Below are 12,074 nucleotides of genomic sequence, written 5' to 3' on the forward strand. Positions count from 1 at the left end.
CAACCATCTGTAATGAGATCAGGTGCCCTCTTCTGTATATATAATAAATAAATAAGTCTTTAAAAAAAGAAAAAAAAAAGAGCAGGTATTGCTCCTGAAGAAGACTGGGTTTCCAGCGGCTGCATCAGGGCCTCACAACTGCCTATAAACTCCAGCCACAAAGGATCCTTTGCCTCCGTGGGCACCTGTGCTCACGTGCACACACCCATGCACGAAGACGGGATTAAAAATCACAAAATATTTTAAAGAAGTCTATTGAACTAGCAGAAGGAGTTGAAGCAGGTATCTCAAATCATTACAGCCGTCTCTCTGGCGAATGAAGGACAGCTCTGATTACAAAGAGCTCCTGTTGTGAGCACTTCCAAAGTTGCCTGGCCGAGAGACTGTCACCTGCTCCTTCCCTGTCCCAGGCTACACTGGGTCCGGGATATACCGCCTCCCATCCTCTTGGCCTTCTCCTCTAGAGCACTTAACAGGGTGTCTTCTTTGTCTTGCATCTGCCCAAGCCGAGCCCCGTCCCTGGCATGTAATAGATGCTCCATAAATCCTGGCTGAATAACCAAGAAAGAGGATTAGGCCAAAAACTGGGTTTGCCAGGGTGGGGCATAATTACATGTCGCCCTTCCCCAGGTTTTAGAAAGCTGTTATTTTGGAAATAATTGGTCGGTGTTGAGTTTAAGTACCACCAGATCCCATCAGCTGTGCTTATCGGATTCAAGTTATATGTTCTTCTCCCCCTGCCCCTCCCCCCCCCAGGAGGCAAGCCTCTCTGATGCTGCTCCCTGCCGTGTGTGTGTGTGTGTATGTGTGTGTGTGTCCGTCCACAGTGTTCCTAAATGTCCCTGTGGCACTGGTCACACTACTGCTCATTCTCCCTTTGAGGAAGATGCTCAGAGTTTACTGGGTGGGGGAGCAAGCAGCTCGCACTGAGTGATGGGGCATCCCGAGGCATTGGCAGTGGTCGAGTCTTCCGATCCTCTCCCTGCCGGAGAACCGGTGGCAGTCTCCGGTGACTGAGCATCTTCTGTGCCTTACCACGTTTGTCCGTTTCGCAGACCCCTAGTCTGTCTCCCGTTAGCGTTTCCCTCCATGTTGACTGAGAACAACGAGCCAATCAGGGACCCAGAGACTAGCACTTGCTCTCAAATGGAAGCTGATGTATAAGGACATCAGAACCAAAACTCCTATCTCCCCGCTCGTGTGGGCAGCACCCCCCCCCACACACACACACACTGACTGTAGAGAAATGCTCTAAAAAACAATTCTTCTCTGACAGACCCTGGGCTCCGTTAGGGTAACCTCCAGATCCCAGCCTGGGCTGTCAGGTCAGGACTGAGTATCTGAGACTTTACTCAGGCAGTGAGCCTCAATGGGCAGGGCCAGGCTTTTTCTTGTAAAGTCCCTCACTCAGTGTTGGGCACATAAAGATGGTTCGAGAGACTTGCCAGCAAGGCTGGAGAGATGGCTCAGCTGTTAAGAGCACTGGCTGCTCTCCAGAGGTCCTGAGTTCAATTCCAAGCATCCACATGGTGGCTCACAACCATCTGTAATGAGATCTGGAGCCCTCTTCTGGCCTGCAGACATACATGCAGAGAGAACACAGTATACGTAATAAATAAATAAATTAAATCTTTGAGAGAGAGAGAGAGAGAGAGAGAGAGAGAGAGAGAGAGAGAGAGAGACTTGTCAGCATTGTTCCGCTTCTTTAAGAATTTGGGATCTAGACCTGATTGTTTATATTTGATCTGCTAGAGGGCGGAAGTTTATTTATATTAATGACAATTTTAAGAACACAACTTCTCCTGTTGATTTAACATTCAGGACTCATTTTTAAAACAAACAGTGGGTGCATTAACATTTGTTTTTCATAAAAATATTCATAAAAGTGACTCACATAAGGCGTCTCACTTGGGCCCATGTAGTTCTAGGCCAATTCTCTCTCTACTGCTGGAAAAAGATGAATGAGCTGCCAGGGAGCAGGACGAGGAGACCCTGCAGTGGACTGTGTCTTCTCATAGCAATTCTTACCCCATATTAGAAACCGAGACCCAGCATTGCCTGTGACCATTTGATGGCCCTGATAGTCAATGACACTTTCTAGGAGCCTTCTGCATGCAAGGCCCACTCCCGTCAGCAGACTTGCTGTGAAATAATGATAATTTCAGCTGTTATTGCTTACGATGTGTGAGACACAGTTCTAAGCGTTATTCTGGAATGTTCTTATGTTCTCACACCATTCTTGTGAGGCAGTTAACATCACCTATTTTTACAGGTGAGAAAACAGAGGTGCATAAAAGTTAAGTCACTTGTCCCAGGCCCTGTGGTTAGGAATCATGAACTAATAAATGCTAACCAGCCATACCCAGCTTCCTGCTCCTCTGTGGTAGTTCTCTTGGTGACTTGGCACCCCATCAGGGGATCAGAAAGGTTTGCATTGACCTAAAAAGGATCTTATTGGGTTAGATCTCCTGTTGGAGGGATGCCCCACTGCAGATTGGAGTTATAGTGCTAGTATTTAACGTCTGCTGAGGGAGGTCACATTGGTCACCCCTGGGAAGATGTTTTGCTGGGGTGGGGCATGGGATCCCTGGAGCCAAACATCATGAACTCACCCCTGAGAAGAAACCCCTTTGCCCGAGTTTAGGGGAAAAAAAGAAAAGAAGAGAAAAGAGAGGAGAGGAGAGGAGAAGAGAAAATAAGAAAAGAAAAAAAAGAAAGGAAAAGAAAAGAAAAGAACAATCATCCATACAAATGGGAGTAGTGGCCCCTTCCAAGACTCTAAGATCTATGAGGATCAGACCAGGTAGAAGTGGCTGTCAACAGCGCCACAGTGTGGTAATGAGAAGAAGTACAAGTGGCGGATGAACAAAATTCAGGTCCTGATTCTGTGAAGAAGTTGTAACTTCCTCTCACAGCTCCTCCTGGAGACTGTGGGTTCTAAGAACAGCAAGGAAGAGCTGTGTGGCTTTCTGTCAACTCTATTTCCCTTGAGTTTGTTAAGCAGATAAACTTTCATGGCATATGTATGTGCAGGCATCTATGCTTTGTTATCTGATTTAAATAAAAATAAATAGAGCGTGATGTTAATATGAAGGCACCTCGCTGGATAAAGAGGTGCACATATCATCCTTAGTGGTCTTGATTTTCTCACTGTCTTCACTGGGGCTGGAACTGGGCTCTGAGACCAGAAGATGACCGAACAACCCTTTCCACGGGCCAGCCACGGCTCTGGAAGAGGGTCTGAGGAATGCAAGGTCTTCACAACTCCACTGCTTTCCCTGTGGCTCTGAGAGAGCCCTGGCCAGTGCTCAGTGCACGGTGGTACTTCCTGGCAACAATAAGACTGCTTCCCGAGCCTGCCCTCCATCCAACTACCCTAAGCCAGAAGAAGGACTCAATGGACGAAATCACTGACTTTCGGCATCATCTCCCCCATCCCTGGGCAGGGTAGTCACTAAGGCCTTTCCCAAAGAGCTCCACAGTCAATCAGTGTGATAAACACAGCCTGCATTCTCCTCCTTGGTGATCCACAGGGCCCTAGGTAGCCTTGCAGTAAAGAAACCTGTTTGTGTTGAGCTTGGAAATTCAAAATAAACTACATAGCACTTTAAGGAAATCTTAAGCCTTAAATACACTTTGAGGAATTCTGCCTAAAATATCCAGAATACATACTTTAACACAGAAAGAGGAAAAAGAGAGGAGGAGGGAAAGGAGGACGAGGAGGAGGAGGAGGAGGAGGAAGGAGGTGGAGGAGGAGAAATGTCACAGCTCCCCTTGAGGGGTATGTCTAATAGCCTATAAATATTTTAGAAGGATAACCTGGCCGTTCTCACAAGTACATATTAAATGCCTCCAAAGATGCATCAACACGGGCAGTCATTTTGGAATGCTGTATGCTACATGGAGTATAGTAACTAGTCAATGGGACCAAGCCTAGGAGACCAGCAGTCAGGTCTCACGACTGTGAGTTCACTTGTTCCTTAGATGGGCTGGAAAAGGATGCTGTGTCCTCCGGGTCGACATGACTCAGCAGCCCGGATCAGTCCCGCTTGCCTTTGGCCTGCTGAGAATGAAGTGAGTCCCCTGCAAGGCCCTCAAGGTCCTTCCATGTTGTCCCCCTGCCTCAGGGCTAGGGACCCCCTGCCTGCTCCTCAGACCCATTTCTGCAGCCCGTTTCACTGAGAAGGACTCACTGAGAGGCGCCCTCTGGTGCTGGCTGCCTCGCCTAGCAGTCTGCTTCCTTAGCTCGCGTAATCCCTGCCCTGAGAGGAGCTGGGGCATCATTTGTTTGCGGAAGAGAAGCTGACTGTAGCCGAGAGTCCTGCTCCGGGTCCTGAAGCTTGGTTGCAATGTACCGGGGTCTAGCTGGTTGACGGATAAGGGTCTTCTTGGCTGGACAGGGTTCCCTAAGTTTTAATAAGAGTTGTTTTATTAAGGGAACTATTAGCAGCTGGAGTTGGGTGAGGGGTCTAGTCACTCCTAAACCCTCAGCATTTATACTGTCGAGAAGTCACAGGAGATAATCTGAGAGCACTTCCTGCTCTACCAGAATTCTATTGGAATTTTGTCTTCTCAGCTTTAGGACTGGGGAGGAGAGCTTGTTACCCAGGAGGCTCATGGGAAAGGCAGCCTGAGACCGGGAGCCCTAGTGTTGAGTGTCCAACTGGCAGCTCCTATCTCTGGTCAAGCAGTCTTAGCCCTGATTTCTACAAGCCTCAGTGTTCTCATCTGCAAAATGAGAGAGCAATGCCATTTACCTCCGTGGTTACTGCTGATGAGGGTAATGTACGTGGGCCATGCGGCATCCACTAGGAACTGAGCTCTGGTCAATAAGGCAGGTGACCCAGGGTAGAGCTCCCCAGAGCTCTAGGACCCGTTCGCAGCTATGACAAAGCCCAGGTGGCAGTCCCCACGACCTACATTGCAGCTGGCAAGCACCCTGATGCCCATCTGACATCTCTCAGAATCACATCGGTACCAACAACCACAAAGAAGGAAAAATGTGTGCGTTAAGTCCCAATTGCTCCTTCAAATGTCTGAATGAGAAGGGTCACGGAAGTCACCTGATTCTAACCAAATGCATTCACAGGTGTGAGCTCCTGTCTGTCAACACACCCCCACAAATGTCCCCTGAGGTCCTTCTAGGAGCCCTTTGACTGCTGGGTGCAGTTGAGAATGACCTAGATCGCCGTCCTTAGATCCAGAGGAGGGCAGGGCTGCCTGGTAGTGGCCATGCCTAGTATATACCTAGCATTCACCCACAGGCACTGTGTGGGCCAAAGAGCTACTCCAAGTCTTCCATGTCAGGACCGATAACACCCCTAGCTGCAGATGAGGATATTGAAGCATAGAGTAGTTAAGTCCCTTGCACAAGGTCACGTGGTTGGTATAGATAGAGTTGGGATTCATATTGGGGCAGCTAGGCTCCTGGGTAAACCCCGCTCACTCTACATGACAGAGACAAACCAATCCCACCCAAGAGAAGTCAAGGAGAGAATAAACTGTCCCACACAGTGGAAAGGGAAACATCCTGTGCCTACGTCCCAGCCCTGCTTCTAGCTTCTGGGACATGTGGACAGAACTGTGTGCTTGATGTACCCACAAACTGATGATCTAGTGAGCAAGTTTGCTAAGCCATTTTATGAACTGAAGTTCTGCACTAATATGAAAGGGAGGTCATCGTTAACTTTTGTGATTGTCATCTGCCACAGCAGCTGTCAGTCATCATCCTCTCTTTAATTTGGGACCATTTTCCAAATGTCCTTTCAAGCCTGCAATGAGCTTTAGAAAACATTTGTTCTTAGATTTATCATCAGGGGACCTGATGAACTGACCCAAAGAAACAATGATCTGCTGGCTCGGGAGCCAGCGACAACTTAGAATTTAGAGCATGCTCAGACGGAACAATAGTAGCTGAGCCCGGGAGCCCAGGATGTTCCACGCCAATCCCTGTTCTAAGCAATGCGTATTCACGTGTGTGTAAACACCACTAACTCTCGTGACAGGACAGGTAGTGTCTTATCAGGTAGGAGGGCAGACATGGAGAGGAAGTGACTCTCCCAAGGTCACTCTGATGATTAAATCTTGGCTGGGAGTCAAGGGAACCTGGTGGGTGCATTGGAACAAGCCAGTCATTGGACAGTCCAGGGATGAATCTTTTTGAGTCCAGGAGAGAGATCAAGTCTGAGACTTGGAAGACGGAAAGGGCGTTTCACACACAATACTCACCCTGCCACTCCTGCCCACTGCTTCCCCCTGCCCCCCAAAGAGGGGGGAAGAGGCTATGGCTTAGAATGAGGGGCGCTGGTAAAGTGTGACCAGGAGTCTGGGATCTGGCTTGCAGGGACACCTACTGCTATCCCAATGCTGTGACCCCATCACCTCCAGTGTTCACGAAGGCTTTGGGATCCATGACACTAACCACAAAGGAAGGCCACACGGAGGGGAATCCTTTCCGTGGGCAGTGAAGGATGGTCAGGGTGAAGCAGGCAGTTCTGCTGAGGAAATCCATTGTGACCCCAGAAATTCTAGCAGCATCTTCTGGGGTATAACAGTTGGCCTGCAAGCTACAGCCATGGGCTGAGGTCTGAGGTGCTGAGAGAAGACAGTCCCGGGGGAGCTGTCCACTGCCACCAGGGCTGTCTGCTTCCTCGAGAGTCCTGCTGAGCTCACACAGAGAGGAGTACAGTGGGGTCCATCTCACTGCCAACCCAGGGCACAGAGGAAAAAGGAATCCCCGTGTCCATTTCCACAAAGGGGTCCCCTGCAGGATTTCACCAGGGAAAAATCCTTTGGGGACCACGGAGAAAATGTTGGAGGATTCCCAGGGAAGTTAACTGACTCAGAATTTACAGGTCACTGTATGCCCCTGGTCTAAATGGGCTGTAGCACCTGGAAGGAGGGGCCAGACAAACGTGACTGAGCACCCGGGACACTCCCTGCTGGCGTTCATCCTGTGTCACGGTAGAACCATGATGTCTCCAGGCCCTCCCCAGGAGGAGGGCGGGTTAGTCCAAGCAGGACCTGAAATCAGGTTAGACTGCTCTCCTTGATTCCCAGCTGCCACCACTCTGTCCCCTTCACGGTGGCTGAGGTCCTCACCTCTCATTCACCCAGTCTGCCGCTGAATTCCCTAATGCGCCTCCTTCCCCCTTCCATCCCTTCTTACCTCCATTTAGGACTGGGAAGTCTGGAACTGCCTGGGTGTGGCTTAGAACCCTGATTTTGGCATCTCCCAGCTTTAGGAACTTGAGCAGTTCTCTTCTCTGCCTCTTCTTCTGGATGGAGCTAGCACTCAAGGGGTACGGTTCAGGGGACCAGGCCTCTGAGAGCTGCCTGGCCGAGGGCTCAGTAAACAGCAGCTGCTCCTGTTGGGGCAGGAACTGGTGTCCAGTCTCTGGATGCCCCATATTCGTCTGTCTGAAATACTGCTTGGGTCATGGTGCCCCCAGAGAGGCAACTGATACCTCCTGTGGTCCTGATTCCTTTGCTTGGCACATAGGATTCTCCGTGGGCTCCTACCACCCTCCTCCCTCATCTTGCCCTCACCACAGCCCCCATCAGCCCTCAGTTACATCACGATGCTGCTCTGCTCTCTTCCCTCCGTCAGCCTTGGGTCCTCTCCTCCAAGCCTGTGTTCGTGGGATGTTCCCTTCGGGGACATCAGCCACTCCCCTCTCTACCTACCCCTCTACCCCTCCTCTTCCTGCTGGGACCTGTTTGAGGATCTCTTTGTCCATGGAGCCTTCTCTGCCCTCTCCTGACTCTATTCTTCTTCTGTCCCCAAAGCCTTTGTCTGTTGGTCTCTCCTTAGTCACAGTCTGTTGGGGACTCTGGTGGGGGTGGGGGACCTCTTGCACGTCCATTGACCTTGCCGCACATTTTTACATGTTGCTCTCTCTCTAGGGAAGGCAGGATGCTGCCCTGTGCACTGCTCCATCCTGTAGGGATCACCACTGTTCCTGACAGCTGGGAGGTGCCCGAAAAGTAGTCCAAGATGGAGGGGAGTGTGTTCTTCCTGAGTATATGCTACTGAGCTGAATGTGGCCATGGCAAGCAGGGCACTCTGGAGAGCCACATCCATGCCTAATGCCTGCCACAGAGCAGCGATGCAGTTCAGGACCCGTTCACCATGCAATCCCTGCCTCCAGATAAAGGCACAGGTGCCTGGGGGAGGAAACCTGTATGTTAACTGACGCAACACGGCTCCTCTCACAGGGGAGGCCGGCTACTTATTGGACACCTACCTTGTGCTAGCAGCTTAGTCAATGCCCTCAAGCTCCCTTCGGAGTAGCTTTTTACCCCACGTTACCGACTGGGGAGCCGGGGTCCTGGGAGCTGAAGGGAGCATCAAGGAGACCACAGGTCTAGTAAGCCTCAGTGGTAGAATATCTCCCTCGAGTTCCCCCTGAGCTGAATGCTAAACACTCTTTCAATCTCTCGGCAGCACTGGAGACAGCAGCTACTGCCCCCATTGACAGGTGCCAGAAGAGATTCAAAGAGGCGAAGCTTCAGCTGCTGAGTGATGAAGCTGAGATCGGAGCTCTCACAAATCCGGTCAAAAAGGCCTGGCCCCCACTGCCGCCCTGCACCTCATGGGGGCCAGCTCTCAAGTTCAGACCCATGTCAAGGCTCTCTCCTCTATCTCAGCCCTTCACATTTTAGCTTTTGCCCAAGAAAGCCTCTCCCGGCCAGTCTCTAAACAGAAAACCCATGACGATCTCTGGGTACCGCCAGGCGTTAAACCAAGCCCAGCAGGCTCTTTGGCGGGCAGGTCCGTAGACAGACACTGGCCGGTGCCCTGTCCCTGGCAACACAGCTAATCCCACCTTTTCCCCTCAGAGGTGGGTGCTGCAGCCCCACCAGCAGGTGGCCCGGCTCTATTTCTTCTTTGGGTAGGCGAGCTGTGAGGGGGGCGACTAAGCCCTGAGTAAACAGCAGCCTCCCTCCTCCAACTCTATTTCAGGACAAAGCATACCCCTTAAGTCCCCATCACACCGTGATCAGCCACTTGCCTGGGGTTTGATCTTCGGGCACTGCTGTTCCTGGCCAGGGGCTCCTGGGACTCCAGGTGACTGGGGCAGGAACTCCAAGCTGCCTGTGTGCCTCTCTGCATCTCCCTTGGCCTCTGGCCCAGCTGCACCGCCACAGCACTGGGAACCAGGTACACTTCACCTGATTAAGCTTCAGTGTGTGCGACACACCCATAAAGGGAGGGAGCAGAGGAGGGGGCTCCTGAGCAGGGGATGGGCCACTCCTGGCCTGCTGTGATTGGCTGCCTTGAGCCTGGGTGAGAGACTTGGGCTAGAGACTAGGGAGGGCCCCGTGTGGTCCTCCGAGCACTGCCCATCTGAGGGGCAAGGGAACTTTGCATGTGTGGTCAGGTCTTAGGATGGACACTGGAAGTAAAGGGAATACATGGGGTCTTGGGGCGGATGGCGGGTGTGCCTTCGCTTAATGGAGATGATCCTCTAGTGGTTTTCATGGTACCCGTTAGGGCTGGGCTGTTTGATGATTGCCAGACCCTTCCAGGCTGATCGGAGGGTTAGAGCGCTGCAGTGGATCTCCGGGGCAGTTCCAAGGCTAGTGGGACTGGGGATGACTTTGGCTTTGCACAGCGGGAACGGCCAAGGACTGCAGTGTGCAGACAGGGCGGCACACTTGCAGAACTACCCAAAGCCAGTGCAGCAGAGCCCGGGAAGGTCACCTAGACAACTGTCCTCAGGACTCCTTGAGGAAAGTGTCCCAAAGAGAGGGAAGGGGTTTGCCTGTGGGCATGCACCGTAGCCCAGATCTGGCTGAGGAAGGCCGCTGAGCCAGAGAGGAGACTTAGGCTCAATTCTGGGGGACCCATGTTCCCACGGTGGCTTCCTCACCCTCACCCCATGCTGCTGCTCAGCATGGCAGGGGCTGAAGAGCCAGCGGTGATGGAAACCCTGCTTCCCACTGCATAGACATGTGTTGAGAATGACAGATGAGACACACACCTATTACACCCCAGTCCTGTTACATGTGTATGTTCATGTGCACATGTGTGCATGTGTGTATGTACACAATACTCATTTTCCTTTTTCAATACCTGGGGAAATGTCACTACCAGTTTTCAGTTGAGGAGAGGAAGGCAGCTTGACCTGCCCAAGATTGTATGCTAGGAAGTGTCCACACTGGGCTTGGGAGCCTGGCTCTGCAGCTAAGGCTGCAGCCATCACCCCACAGTGCCCAGTGGCTCTGGGGAAGATCTAGGGTCCCGTAAAGATCCATTCAGGCCTGGTCTGAGCAGCCCTTCTACCACACCAGAAGCCCAACATTGGAAAGCCCTCTGCTGGTCCTTTTCACATTCACATTTCCTTCATGAGGAGATAAAAACCTAGAAAAAGCAATTCACTGACAGGCGTCAGCTCCAAAGGGACCAGACGCCAGCAGTTTCAAACTTGAGTTGTTAGCGAAGGCTGCTTCCACCACGTCTGCTGCTCATTCCCAGGATCCTTTGTGTCATGAGCCTTATAACAACCATGACATATGCTCACTCCCCTGCTCCCATCCACTCACTCTCAGTATCAGTATTGACAGAGCCGTCAAGTGTGTGTACTGATTAAATCTTTGGGATACTCAATAAAATGTGTAAGCAACTGAGGAAAATGCATGATTCCAGGCATGTCTCGAATTACCTCCCTCACGTGAACTGACCTTTCGGGAAACCACAGGCGAGTTTAGTAGGCTCTAGAGTCATCTTGACAAAGGGGGTCAATGGGGAAGTTGGTCCTGCCTGAGGTCATACAATGATAACAGCAGAGATGCTGGACCAGAGTCAACCCTCTGTGTCCCCCGCATGCAGTTAGTTATCAGAGGATCTTAGCATCCTTGGGCCCGCCTGGCCCCAGATTTTATGTTTGGGAGAGGAAACCGTATTGGGAAACTGAGTCAAGGCTTAGTGGGGGTGGTCTAGCTAGCTGAAGGTTGGTTGGGATGGCCTGATGGCTGGGCGTCTCTGGTCATGCCGAGCAGTCACTGTAGTAATGTGAATGGGAGCCACCCACACTTAGTGTGTGCCTGTATGGAAGGGCTGATCTAAACGTCTTTGCAGCAACAACCGAGTTCTTACAACCTGGGTGGAGGCAGTTGCTATTCCCACCTCAGTGGAGAAAGTGAGGCAGGTAGAGTTTTGATTTTTTTTTTTAAAGGTAGTTACTCTGGGACAAAAAGCCCTGAAATGGTATGTTCTAAAAAAATATTAATAAGAACATGTATAAATTAAAAGATAAAAAAAAAAAAAAAAAAAAAAAAAAAAAAAAAAATTAATAGAATATATTAAATTCTTATTATTCATTATCCATGTCAAATAATATTTGTGGGTATTAATGGAAAACAAGGTGATGCTTTTTTATTGTTTAATAATTTCATGCATATATTCATACATCAGTGCATAGAGCTTTTAAAGTTTCATTGATGTATGTATATTTGTGGGTATTAATGGAATACAAGGTGTATGTATGTTTGTACGTATGTGTGCCATGGAACGTGTGGAAGTCAGAGGACAACTTGTGGAAGTAAGTTTTCTCCTTTCACCACGTGGGACCTGGTTGTTGAGCCATCTTACTGGTCCAATGCGTAGACTTTTAAACCCAGCTGAAAGCTGCTTGGCTAGTGAGTGGCAGAGAGAGATGTGTACCCCGCCACTGGGCTGTATTTATGCTCCAACCTCCCCCTCTTGCTTTACAAGTGAAGGAATAATCTCACAGGGAGACTTCTGCCTGGCTCACTTGACAAGCAACCTTTGATGAGCATGGATCATAGGCTGGACCCTGGCTGTGGCACCACCACAGACATGGGGCTGGCTTCGAGGGGCAGGGGACTGCCCAAGGACTCAAGTGGGGCCCATTGCCCGCTCTGCCTACTGACTCCCAGAGCTTCGGAGGGAGGGTTTGTACCTTGGGAAGCAGATGCAGAGTTTCAGGCTTGCTTGGGCAGCAAGCTCAAGCTTGGGTGTTCTTAAATCCCATCGATCACTTCTTCCAGCTCAGCTCCCTCAGCCCTCTGAAATAGGACTAATGAGTTGGGAGCTGATCGGAAGCTTG

This window comes from Peromyscus leucopus, chromosome 15, assembly GCF_004664715.2.
Source record: "Peromyscus leucopus breed LL Stock chromosome 15, UCI_PerLeu_2.1, whole genome shotgun sequence".
Taxonomy (NCBI): domain Eukaryota; kingdom Metazoa; phylum Chordata; class Mammalia; order Rodentia; family Cricetidae; genus Peromyscus; species Peromyscus leucopus.